General features: G+C 40.0%; 1 protein-coding gene across 6 annotated transcripts in view; it reads right to left on the bottom strand.

Moving 5' to 3' along the window:
- The window catches only part of LOC142366574 (AT-rich interactive domain-containing protein 1B-like), a 171,635-nt gene that overhangs the window by 133,566 nt on the left and 23,700 nt on the right, over positions 1 to 14,369 (bottom strand). The window lies entirely within an intron of this gene.

Genomic DNA, 14,369 nt, shown 5'->3' with positions numbered 1-14,369 from the left:
TACATGTCTACACTTTATATAAATACTAATAATTTAGAGTATGCATTACAGAAACTTGGTAAAAGTATCACAATTATGAAAAAGTCATTGTGTAATGGACTTTCCTTAAATATTACATACCCAAACTGAGTGGTTGAGGATACAGTTTAGTAACTGAAAAATGTGCTCCACCAAATGGTAGAGTGGGACATTAAAGGGTTAAGCAGCTGGGTACCAATATTAATATATTTCCGTCTTATTTAACTCATTTGATTTATTCCTATCCTTTAATGTTAAGAAATAATTATGAACTTGTGGCAGGTTGCACATCTTTCCTTTTTCAGATGGCAAATAAGTGTACCTGAGCATACCTCTAACCATTGAGAGAGCAAGGAGGTGTATAGAAAGAAGCTTGAGAGTAAACTGCAGAGGAACAATATCAGATATGTGTGGTCAGGAATGAAGAAGATCACAGGCCTCAAACAGAGGGAGGATCGGATGGATGGAAGTCTGGACAGAGCAAATGAGCTGAACACATTCTTCAACAGGTTCAGTTCAGGAACAAGCTCACCATCCTCCCCTCCTGTTCCCAGCCAAAGAGACATCCCACCCTCCTCTGACTCACCGCTTTCCTGTAACATCTCCACCTCCACCTCAGTCATGGATTCTTCTGCTTCCACTAGTTTGTCTTCAACCCAATCAGGAGATGCTGCTGTCCCCTTTGCCTCCCCCTCCCACTTTTCTGTTTCTAGAAGTCAGGTGAAGAGGCAGTTGGAGAGACTGAACCGGAACAAGGCTGCAGGTCCAGATGGTGTCAGCCCCCGAGTCCTGAAGGCCTGTGCAGAGCAGCTCTGTGGGATTCTGCAACACCTTTTCAACCTTAGCTTGACCCAAGAGAAGGTACCACTGTTGTGGAAGACATCCTGTCTGGTTCCGGTACCAAAGAAAACTCACCCTTCAGACATCAATGACTACAGACCTGTTGCCCTGACATCCCACATCATGAAGGTCCTGGAGAGACTCCTGTTGACCCACCTGTGTAAGCAAACCAGCACATATCAGGACCCCCTGCAGTTTGCTTATCGCCATGGAGTTGGAGTTGAAGACGCTATCATACACCTGCTTCAACAAACCCACTGTCATCTGGACAAAGCAGGCAGCACTGTGAGGATCAAGTTCTTTTATTTCTCTAGTGCATTTAACACAATCCTGCCTGATCTGCTTCGTCTGAAACTCCAGAAGACTCAGGTGGAGGCCTCAACAATCACCTGGATTAATGACTACCTGACAAACAGACCACAGTTTGTCAGACTGAAGAATTGTGTGTCTAACCAGGTGATCAGCAGCACAGGAGCACCACAGGGGACTGTACTCTCACCATTCATTTTCACTCTGTACACTTCAGACTTCCAGTACAAGTCAGACTCCTGTCATCTACAGAAATATTCAGATGACTCTGCAGTTGTCGGGTGTATCAGAGATGGACAAGAAGCTGAGTACAGAGAGCTGGTGGACCGCTTTGTGGCATGGTGTGGGAACAATCATCTCATCTTGAATTTTAACAAAACAAAGGAGATGATTGTAGATTTCAGGAGAAACAAGGTCAGATCAAACCCTGTTTCCATCATGGGAGAAGAAGTGGAGGTGGTTGAGGAATATAAATACCTTGGTGTTCATGTGGACAACAGACTGGACTGGAGACACAACAGTGAAGCAATCTACAAGAAAGGACAGAGCAGACTGTACTTCTTGAGGAAGCTAAGGTCCTTCAAGGTTTGCAACAAGATATTGCAGATCTTCTACAAGTCTGTTGTTGAGAGCGTCATTTCCTCTTGCGTCATCAGTTGGGGCAGCAGCATCAGAACCAGGGACCTAAAAAGACTCAACAACCTGATAAGGAAGGCTGGTTCTGTTCTGGGGACGACTGTGGAACCTCTGGAGACAATAATGCAAAGAAGGATTTTGCATAAAATCAAGAGAATTATGGACAACCCTGAACATCCTCTCCATGAGACTGTTATCGGAAAACAGAGTCTCTTCAGTCAAAGGCTTCTTCAGTTTGGATGCAAAACGGACCGCAACAGGAAATCTTTCCTGCCCACAGCCATCAGCATCTATAATAACTCCTTGATTTAATTGAGCTACATCAACATTTAATTTCCCTCTGGGATAAATAAAGTGTTTTTGAATTTGAATTTGAATTTTGAATTCCTCCAAATGACTTAATTGAGCACATGTAACAGTAGGCTTAGTTATGTACCCTCTGACAGTCACGGGCTCTTTCTTTTTTAGAAGACTCATGGTCATTTGGGTTAACTAATATTGCTGGAGGACTAAATGTGAATATTCAAAAGCTGACTACATTAAAATGATCACATTTGCAAAAAGACTACAAATGAAACAAGGTGTTTTTTTTTTTCAGATTTACATTCCCCAGTAGCTCAGTAAATCAGAAAACCAAGTTAACGGCAGATTATCAAAGGACATTTCAGTGAGGGACCATAGAATGGAAAAGGTAGGACAGGAATGGCAGTGTTGACTGATGTGTCAGTCAAGAGAATGAAAAAGTGTACTGCTACCAATATAACTCTGACAACTGTGGCAGTTGGCTAACCTTTTTTTTTTATCTTTTACACAAAAGCTTCTTTGCCGCAAGTGGTTGAGGCATTTAAATAATCCAACAGTAACATTTTCAGTTGACCTGCACTGTTTGCACTCCTCTCACTGTCTCACCTATCACTCTTTAAAGATTCTGCCTGTAAAATTAAAAATAACAGTAACACAGCAAAGGAAGAAAACCTTTGAAAAATCTTGTAGATGTTGACAAAGTAAACCACAACTAACAGGGTAGGTTTGTGGATGAATATAAGGATATAACAACATAGTTTTATTTTAATGTCCAAATCTATTCTATTCTATTATGAGAATATGTCTGGGGGCTAAGCCGTTAGAGGGGTCGCCTTTTAACTGGAAGGCCAGCAGTTTGATCCCCATGTTTCCCTCAAGAGAGTACTATGCTTTGTCGAGCCTCGACAAGGTTAAAAAGGTGCGATAAGTGTGAACAGTTTAAATCTGACATATTCTTATATTACATTATATGGTGACCATTCATTTGACCCGTCTTATTAATGAATTGGAAGTACTTGAGTCTGCAGAAAAAACAGCATTTTTATAAAAGGTCTGTTTAGTATTATAAGAAATGTTTTCTAATTATTATTTTTACTATTTTCACAAGAACTCTGTGGATCTTCAGATGTCTTTATGTCATCTTAAGGTTGTTTTTCTCAATAATTGATGTAGAGATGGTGTCACATATTGGACATTTGGCTTCGCTTTTAAGTGGTTGTTGCATTCTGTGGCTCTTTTTGAAGAAACCTTTGTTTCACGCTGAACCCAATTTTATAGCAGAAATTGTAATAATAGCTATTTTGGTCCAAACCACCAGATGCTGTAGTTTCACACTATTTTTCACTCTTATTTCCCTTTGTTAATATAGAGAAGCCTCTTATATCATGATGTACAGGTTCAACATCCACCCTTGTGCTCGCTACATGAAGCTTTTCACAAGTGGCTGCATGATGTCATCCTTCACCTGCCCCACTACTTTATTTTGGTTATGTAGACAAATGTATTTATCCCAGGTTTTCCTGCAGGATTTGAGGGAATTTTACAAACATTTTCTACATTTAAACATCTTTAAATGATTAGATTCCTAGACACTGTCTTGAACACTGAAATTTCAGTGACCACAAGACCACGAGTCACATGACAAAGTGTGCTGCTGCTGCTCGAGCAGGCCATTAACATAACATAAAGTTTACAAGTGGTTTCTTCAGCTCTGTATGGTGATAAGATCAAAGCGTCACAGAAAAAAAACAAGAGCACGCGTGAATTCTAGACAAATGTGAGTCCTATAATAACATGTGCAGCGCTGGAGAGAAAGATCAGCATCTACAGACTCATGATTAAACATAAGGAAGAGGGGATGCATCATCGTTCTCGCCATCGCTCTCATATCTCTTCCCCAAGGTGACGGCGCTCTCTGTCTCTCTGCACCTCTCTTTCATCTCTCTTTTTCCCTCTCCTCTCGCCTTCTCATACATCGGGAGGCCCTTGACACCTTGGGAATGAGCTGCCCTTGGAGGAGTGAGAGACAGGAGGAGTGATATGGAGGACTCTGAATAATGACATGCTAGCAGCCTGAATGTGGACCGACAGCGTGAAGCCAAACCTGCATAAACAAAAAATCTTGGCTGCACGTGAAATTGCTGACATTTTTAAATGTATGAAGCACAGTGCACTTCATACACTGCAGGTTTTTTTTATATCCAAATGGAAAGCGATTGTGACACACTGACCTCTTGATAACATCAAATCACACTGACGCCGAATATAAGCGAGTAGATAGTATAACAATTGACTGACACAAAGATGTGTTTTTTTTTTCACATTTTCATCTCGGATCTCTTTCTGAAGACTGCCAAATGATGCTCTCTGACCCCTGTCTGTCTGTCTTTATTTTTCCCTCTTTCTCTAATTCTCAGTTTGTGTCTGCATCAATTGGTGAAACAAAAAAGGAGCTGCTTGTTGCAGGCGTTTTATTGCCGACTGACTGCGACCGGCTCTGTTGTTCCAGGCAGAGTCATAATGGAGAAGTTTGAAGAGGCAGAGCAGGGCAGGTTAATGCTCTCCATAATATGTGTGTGTGAACAGCGATTTATTTTTTTTATTCTTTTTTATTTTTTTGCGAGAGGCTCTGGGCTCCGTGCCACAGGCTCCAAATGTTTTTCCCCTACTAAACTCCTGACCCCAATCTGAGGCCAAGCAAGACAGAGGAGAGAGGGGAAATTGAGAAATAAGCACAGAGAAAAAGCAAATGTGATTCAGTGAAAGGGTCAAAAATGGATCTGAATAAGGAGGGCGAGGGGGGGGTGAAGTGAAAAAGGTTCAGCTGGTATTATTGAGGGAGTTATAGGCAGTTTTTCCAGAGTGTATCAGAGACTGATAAATGGATCACTGATCAACTAAGATGTCTTTACAAAGAATTTCTCCTCCTTTTTGGGCATTTATAGGGGAAACTAACGAAAACTATATTCAGTCTTGACAGATGGAAAATAATCATCATTACCAGAGAAAGAGCGCCCTTGACACAGGTAAACATCACAACTGAGCATAAGACAGCCCTAAAAACATCATTCAGATCAATCAATTCTGCAGAAGGCAGCTCCACTCCTTTTCACCTCTTGCTGCAATGACAGGCTTCAAGTTGTGTAGGAGTCATGTCAATTATATCTAAACTGGGAGACGGAGGGATGGAGAGGAGAGAGGCTTCAAGCTGAAATGCGCTTTTCCCACCAACAGCGGTCACCATGCGTTAATGAGATTATGCTTGAATTTTACATCCCTTTCTGTGAGGCTCTCGCGCTTGTAAGCTGTCAGTAGAGGCGCCGCTTTGGTAAACTACACTGACACATATTCAGTGAGCTGCAGATGAATCAGGTGCTGGCAATGTGATGATAGCAGGGTTAAAAGGGTTAAAAGCAGGTAGGCACACGCTGTCCATGACACTTTAGGAAGGATCAGAACTTAAGACACTGACATAAAAAGGAGTACTTTGCTCTAAACAGCATGAACTTGCAGATATTCAAGGTTGTGTCACTGGCAATATCAATGCTGAAGGGGTTTTGTTGCTGCGATCTAGTTCTTTCAAGGCCTCGACTCATCAATCATCAGACAAAGTGGTTTCACATCAGCTCGTGTGTACAGCTTCTTGTGTATCAAATGTTGAAAGTGACACATTTTACTATTTCATAAACAATATTACCTCGTCTTGATGGCAGTAACAAGTCTCAACAAAAGACTTGAAAAGTAAATCATGTTGAGCAGCTAGAATCCTATATCAGACCAGAATGGGACAACATTCCTCCCCGTAAAGGTCCAGCAGCCAGTCTTGTTAGTTCCCAGATGTTTACAGACTGTTAAAAGCAGAGGGAATGCTATACAGAGGTAAACATGGCCCTGACCCAACATTGACATGTCTTGCTGCCATAAAAATCACGATGAGATAAGATTTTTCATGATATAGTGAAATGTCACACTACTGACATTTGATCTATTTTCTATGTTCTGTTGAAAATAAAATATCTAATTATGAGATGCACAAATCACTGCATTCTGTTTTTGATACATTTCTCAGTATACTAGCCTTCTTTTGGAACTGGGGTTGTAATCAGTGACTGCAACATACGACGTTAACTGCATGAACATCAAATGATTGTTGTTAGTACCAGTGGTGCAGTGAGTATTGACAAGATATCTTATTAAATGTGTAAAGTTTACTGGACAATACACATCTGAGTTATGCCAACCTGCTGTTTCATTGTGAAACACTGAAAGTCACCACCACAAATGCAGCATTCAACATTCAAAGGTCTTTAAATCAGACCGACCATATATGACATTGTTATGATTAAGTGTTTCGGAGGAATTTGTCAAAATACGACATTTCATAGTGGATTTTGTTGTTGTAAGTGCTTGCTTCATTTTTATTTAAATCATGTGGAGCAACTTTGCAGCACAAAATCCTGAGAGTCATATCGTCACCTTCCTAAAATAATCGCATAAGTCATTTTTTCAGGTTTATCGCATAAAATAATCATTTCAGTCAGTAAGTATGTATCAAAGGATGATGCTTGACATATAAGAACACTTATTGTTTTTCATAAAAACTAAGATTAAATAAATGACTTAGGCGTTTTTTGGACCACACCTTTGATGACAAAATGACTTTGGCGATTATTTTAGGAAGGTGACGATATTACATATTAATTTGACCCAGGAGATTAACACCCACAAAATAAGTAAATGTTTGCTTTTTTTGGCATGTGTCTAGACTTTCATTGATTTTCAAGCATGTTCACATTGATATTCATTAGTCATCCTGCAGAGAAATTCAAAAATCACTCTTATAGCCTTTGTAAAGAAGCCCTATCTTCATCCTCACTTCTGACACCAGTCTAGCACCTGGATGAATGTAAGCAATACTCAATGGTTCAATCACAGTAACAGCTTGATCATGCCAATCTATGCCTTCTCTGATCCTTTTTAAAATGTTGATGGAGCATCACATCTCCCCGCTTCTGCGTTCTAAAGTAGAAATGAAGAAGCCGAGACGCCGGAGCAGACTTGACCTGTGTAAAAATCTATCTCTAATCTAAATGAAAACTGAGATGGATTCTCGGTGAGCCAATTAGAGCAGTAACTAATCCCTTTGTAACTCGGAAAGGACGCAAAGCATTCCTTTCTTTTCAACCTCTTCCTCTCTCCCTCCGTTTCACTTCACTTTTATCTATCGACTCTTTTATCTTGTGAATAAGCGCATATAGAGCACTGCACACACAAAGCGGCAAGTCTAGATCTTTCAAAACATTCCGTTTGTGACGTTTTACACCGCTTGCCTGAACTGAACACAAAATTATATTAAATTTCAACATTACTTCACCTTTCAAAGGGGGAAAGACGGAAGTTTCAGCTCATACGACTAATGCAAGAGGGAAAGACATGACAGCTTGGTTTCTAATATAACTAGTATCAAGTATAATCCAGCAGGTCAGATTATATGTGTTATAAATCATGGAGATGCTTTGCATTTCCTCAATGAACAAGCACTTTACTCATAAATATCTTTTTGAGTGTTCTGCCTTTATGTTATATTGTAGATATAGCCTTTACACATTTTACACTGATTGATAGCATCACTTCAATCCGTCTGTGATCGGGGGGAGGTTTTCTTTCCCCTTTCTAGTTAATAGCCACATACCACAGCCTCTACACAGCATTTGATTGGCTGAGAGCCACTACACAGCAGTGGGGTAATAAAAGTTACAAATGAGAGCAGGCTATTAGAGCCATTGACGTGCGTAGGCTAGCTCGCTAATTAATTGATCCTGAAACTTCATCTATTCTACAACCAAAGAGGAACCCTTAATTAATTAGCCTTGCCATATCGTTGTCCTCCTTTCTTTCAGTTCTGTTCTCCCAACTATTTTTGCTGCCCACCCTTTATCCCCCCTGGTCTCCAAATGTCTTTTTTAATTGTGAGGTGAAAATGCACTACGTCTCATGGATTCGCATGAAGTGCAGGTCTGGAGTTGTGGAGGGGGGCACAGGAAAGAAAGTGTCATGTCAGCATGCATACAAGCATACATCAGCATGACAAGATGTATATTTTGAACAGCAAGCCTGTGTCATTTCAAGAGGCTTTCAAAAAGGGAGGGGCGTGATGAGACTGGAGTGGTCCCCTTTGTAGTCCCCATCCCTCCTCTCCCTCCATCTTTCCTGGCAGAAGGGCTGATTTATTGGGGCTTCCCAGTCATCCGTCAGAGCCAGCAGTGCTGGCTGCATTAACCCCAGAGACAACCCCAGCACCCGGGCCCCTAAGTGCTTCCAAGTGGTCCTCACTCTCCACACTGTCAAGGATTCCCCCCCCCCCAGCCTCAATTGATGTTATAAATTGTCCATCTAACTCCTTAAATGTGATAGCCCACAAATTTTGGCCACACAAAGACTTTTACAGATTTTTGTCTTAATGGAAACATAAAATAAGTACTTTGTGCTAACGTAAGGTATATCATATTGTGTTTCTCATTCAGTAAAATTCAAAGTAAAGCAAAAATAAAATCATTGTTAACTGAGGCGTAACCAAAAATATTTCCACTATATGAAAACAATACGACTTGACTGAGGGGTTGTCTCTAATTTATTATTTTTGAATGTCTGCGATAACAGATCAATTTGATTTTGCTACATCAGTTTCGGAGTGCTGACGTTGCTCATAGTGGCCAGATGTTCCATTGTAATAGCTCATTGGGAAGCTGAACAGAACAGAACTGGAAGAGAACAGATTCACTGTTAATGTTGTTAGAAAAAAAACATGCTTTTTCTGTTATTGCAATTTCAAATGTCTGCCATTAAAAAAGGCCTAATGCGCCTGACAGACTGTGATAGTGGCTTGAAAACTGCATTAACATGTGGATCATGAAAATTTACCTTTCAAAAGCAGGTTTGTATCATATGACAGAATCATAAGGCGATGGAACTAAAGTAATAGATATAGACTTGAGGTTGGAAAGGTTGAATCATTCTATTCCTTCCTCTATCCATACAAGACTTCTTTTTTTTCTTTGTCTTCAATTCTATTGTTAGTATATTGGGGAAGAATTAGGAATACAGCACACTATTAGGAGATAACATGTAAATGACTGGAGTGCTGTAATCCATGAACAATTATAACAGTAGTTATGCCCTCAGTTCAGATTGGCCCAGATCTCTATCACTCTAATTAAGCACCTGTGGAGAAAAATTCTGAATATTTGCTTCACCATTGTTGCTGCTGCTGCTGTCTGTGCATGTTTAAGTTAACATGACTGACCTTTTACCACATCTGCTTTTAATAAATGCTAGTTCATCAGCTATTTCTCTATTTCTATATGTTTATCATCATAAATGCCAAAACAAAATATGAAAGCATTCTCCCCACAAATTGATAACTTACATATAATTTGTGACAGGCCTTTTTTTTAGAGCAGAGACTTTGACTTGGGAAACACAGAAATGTTATGTAAAAAATTTGTCTTACTCTTCCATCTAACTACTGCTGCGGTTGAGCCTTTTGAAATAAACCAAAGCTACTTCATCGAGTGGCTACAAGTATTTTTTAGAACGAAATTAAAAGCAACTTGACAGCTGCTTCACATTGGTTCATGGTTTCAGCTTTATATGTTGTGAGTAAAAACAGAGGAGCCATCTTTGAATGCTTAGTGTTTAGGAATGCACACAGCTGTTGCCCAGCTGAAAGGAATACAGACATGCATTTTAAACGATACAGATGCATCATTCTTATGCTTCTTTCCCCTGTTGACTATTGAATAAAGAGAATGTCTGAGAAATCATCTTAAAGAAAAAACAAAAGGGGCTTAATTAAAGCGACACAAAGCCATGAAGGACGGAGGTTTTTTTAAAGCTGTGTTGTGGTTTTTGTGTGTACTGAACAAGAGCCGGGTCAGCCACATTTCCACTTGACTTTAAATGCTTCACTTCTATTAAGTTGGCCCAGCGTGTAAGGAACAAACATCTAACGCTGGTAATGGTTTCTGCCCGACTCGTTGACACATTCACCTTCCTATACACACACACTCACACATACCCATACGCATACTCCTTTCTTCCCTTTCTCTCTAAACTATTTCCCTGGACAGCTTTCTTCTCTTGCTCTTTCTCCCACTCCATCAACCCTCCCGTCTTTTCACATCAAACGCTAATGTTTCCTTCAAATTCCTTTTCCTCTGTCTGCCAACTTTGACATCACAGGAAATTACGGTCAGAATTGGCTGAACTGTTTTTCTTTGGGATTTTTATGTATTTTTTTTGTTATTTTCAACTTGATTCCACTTCCCAAACAGCCGCTATTCTCGAGTGGCCTGTCATCCCAAAGATGCCCACCTCCTCCTTCAACTTTTCTCCTCTTTCTGTACTTCTTTCTTCAGCTGATATATTTGTTCTGACTCCCATCATTCTACACATACAGAGCCCCTAGGAGTGTTTCACATGCACACACCTTCTCTTACCCTCTCTGACACACTCAACTTGCCTCTCAACATGCATGCACACGCAATGTCATACCAACAACACCTACTGCAAGTTCTAGGCTTATTTGCTGGAGGCTAAAAGGGTAGAAGAAGCTGTGTTTTTTTTCTGTCTGAGGCATCAGCAGTGAAACTGATCTCTGTACCTTTTTCCTATACCTGGATTATGGAGCAGATACTGTGAGTGGAGTATTCAGTTAGTAGTGAAATGCAATTTTGATAATGTGTCTGACTGTATGTACAATCAACATACTAACATTGATAGGCTATAGGGTCTATAAAGAACACACAAAGATGCAATAACTTAGAGATTCAATGGCCAGTCTTGGTTTCTGGGTTCTACACACAGAATTTGTTTACATAAACAGTAATAACCTTTTCACTGTGAAAAGCCACATTAAAATGATAATTCAGTCGCTGTGTTTGTATGGATTCTCATCTCTCCAGCATTAGCTTTTCTAAATATGTGTCTAAACAGAAAGTAGAAGTAAGTCACTGCCAAACACTTCTATTAGTCTTCCTACTCCGAAGAATAATGATTCATTAAAACATAAACATTTCTCTTTTGTGTTTTATGCACATAACTCTGTTTGTATGCTTTTTTTTTTCTCTTTTTTTTTGGAGGGGGGGGGGGTATGTTACATCTCAGATATTTCTGCCTATACCCTTTATAACTTCCGCAAAATACTAGAAAAAAGTAGAAAATACTTTTTGTTTGAACAACCCCAACTCCCCAAATTGGGACACTTTGTAAAATGAACAATGATCAATGAAACACAAAATAGTGCAATAATTTGCATATGTAATAAATCAATAAAACATTCAATACAGAACATGAAAAACAGATAAAATGTTTCACTATCTTATGAAAAATATTAGCTAATTTTGACTTTGACAGCAAAATGTCTTAAAAAAGTCAGCATGAAAGCAACAAAAGATTTGCAAAAAAGAAAAAGCTGGAGGAACACAATGCAGCTAATTAGGCTCACTGGCAACATGTCAGTAACATGACTGGGTAAAAAAGAGCACCTTAGAGAGGCAGGGTCTCTCAGAATTAAAGATGTGCAGAGGTTCAGCAATCTGCAAATAAACATCGAAAAATTGTAGCACAATTCTAGAACAATGCTTCTCAATGAAGAATGCTGCAGACAACAGCACACCAACATTACATAACATCCTCAAAAGATTCGGTGAACGTGGAAACAATTCGGTGTGCAAGGGACATGGCTGCAAATCAATACTGGATGTCTGAGAACTCTATGCCTTCTGGAAGCACTGCATCCGAAACAGGCATGATTATGTCATGGAAATCACTCCATGGACTCAGGAACACTTATGGAAAGGCACCATGAATGCTAAATGTTCCATATAGCATTTAGAACAACAAAGTATGCTCACATCCAGACAACACCTTTTTATGGGAAGGCCTTGCATATCCATCCATCCATTTTCTATACCCTTAATCCAAGTCAGGGTCAATGGGGAGCTGGAGCGTAGCCCAGCTGTCCTTGTACAAGAGGCAGGGTACACCCTGGAAAGGTCGATAGTCCATCACAAGGCGGCCTTGCATATTTCAATGCTAAACTGCATACAGCATCTATTAATACAGCATGGCTTCAAAGTAAAAATTTCCAGGTTCTGGAGTGGTTGGCCTGCAGTCCAGATCTTTCAGTATTTGAAAAGATTTGGCGCTTCATGAAACACAAGACAAAGAAGACTTTGGACCGACTAATTCATAAATACATTTATATATATATATATATATATATATATATATATATATATATATTTGAATTTCCCCCACTGGGCGATGAATGAGTACTATTCTATTCTATATACATATGAGTGTATATGTGATTTGTATAGTTTACAATTATAACTTTTATACTTCATAGAATTTGTTTATTTCAAAGAAATCTAATATCTTAAGCAGACAGGAACATTGAGGACATTATGGAAATAAGTAAGACACAAATGCAAGAGAAAGGGGTGTTTAGGGTATCAAAGTAAGTGGCCTGAGGTTAGAATCAAACCTGACCCTAACGTGGCGAGGACTCAGCCTCTGTTCATAGGGTGCACTCTCCACTAGTTGAGTTGCAGAAGCGCTCCATGTGAGTATTATCTAAAGGACAGGGGTGAGCCCCTACACACATTCAATAACTCCAGTGGATGAAATATTACTGCGGAGAGCTTATTTAAAACGAGTGAGGCTTACTTTTAGCAGGATTTAATCATAGTTATGAAAGGCAGTCAAAGAAGACCTTTTGTTCCACTGAAAAAAACCTACACACACACGTACGCACACAAATACAGTCGTTCAGTCCCAGGGAAATCACAGACTTAGATGTGGAGTACACGCATGCCTTTTTTGACGTCATGTTGCTTGGCAACATCCCAGCATGCCTGCCTGTGACAAGCCGAGGTCTCAGCCCTGAAGTGTGATGCATCATGGGGGATTGTATGTGCTGTGCCTTACATCATGCACAACCCCCCTTGTTGGTGCAGCTGCAGTCAAGGCTGGTCTTTGCAGCTGATCCTGGAGAAGATCCACAACATCTAGACTGAGGGAAGATCCTGGAGGTGGCTGATTGCTCTTCCTTAAGAAACAACAGCAATCATGTTCATAGTAACTGCATTTGATGCCTCTTTTGATATGTAATTAACAGACACTTTGAATTGATTTATACGCTGTACATTTTGCAGTTCACATTTGGAGCCTTCATTTCCTAGCCCTCTCCGCTCCTCCCTGATCAGACCCCTGACCGCTTTTCTGTAGGTGAGGCTCATTACTCTCATCTGAGAGTGTGGAATTAAACCTCCTCCTCCGAACTCATTACTGTGAGCTAGATTTCACCGGCTGTAGATAGGCAATGTGGTGGTGCTGCTTTTAAAGCCAGAGCTAGATAATTAGAAACTTTAGAAGTGCAGTTCCCATGGCTATAGCCAGAGTGAACAACTAATTCTATTTGAACTAATTACATTCCATAACGCTAGGCAGTGATTGCTACCCTAACCACAGCCTCCCCTATGTAATACGCCAGAGGATTTCATCACAAAATAGTACCAGGGATGTATTTTTCTGTGCATGTGTGCATCTGTGCATGTATTACTTTTTAGTCACAGCATGTCCTCACATATACACCCCCGCTTGCTCCCCATTGTGTGTATTTCATAATGCAAAACCCCTCGTTGAGCTCAGTAATGATCATTTTGGGAGTGTGTTGTCATCACAAAATGCTTCAGAGGGTTTTCAGACCTGCAGCAATGAAATACGGTCTTGTGTTTGGACAACAGTATACTCACCTACCATGATAACACTAAATCACCTTTAAAAAAAACAGATCTTGAGCCTCAAAGAACTGCTTACCATGAAAGTCTCACTTAACACATAATGAAAACAATGACATCTCAGTGTAACCAAATGTTTTTTTTTCTCCATAAACCCGCTTTAAAAAAAAAACAAACACACACACATATTGATGTAAAGCACATTGGTGAAACTTGTGTTAGAATATTTTTTCAATTATTAAATATGTGCCGATTTATACAATCTTAGAGAAAACAATCCATATCTGTGGTCAGTCTATATGTGTTTCTCTCCCTTTCTTTTTATTCTTGTTGTCTCACTATGTGGGGAACTCAGTTGCTCTGTGAGGGGTGTCCAAGTTCAGACCTACAGACCAGGCTGACTAAATATAGCAAGCTGTGACAGCAGGGAGTTCTGTAGTCCGCGCTCCCTTTCACACT

Source organism: Odontesthes bonariensis, chromosome 17 (assembly GCF_027942865.1).
Source record: "Odontesthes bonariensis isolate fOdoBon6 chromosome 17, fOdoBon6.hap1, whole genome shotgun sequence".
NCBI lineage: Eukaryota > Metazoa > Chordata > Actinopteri > Atheriniformes > Atherinopsidae > Odontesthes > Odontesthes bonariensis.
This window is presented reverse-complemented; position numbering and strand designations above follow the sequence as displayed.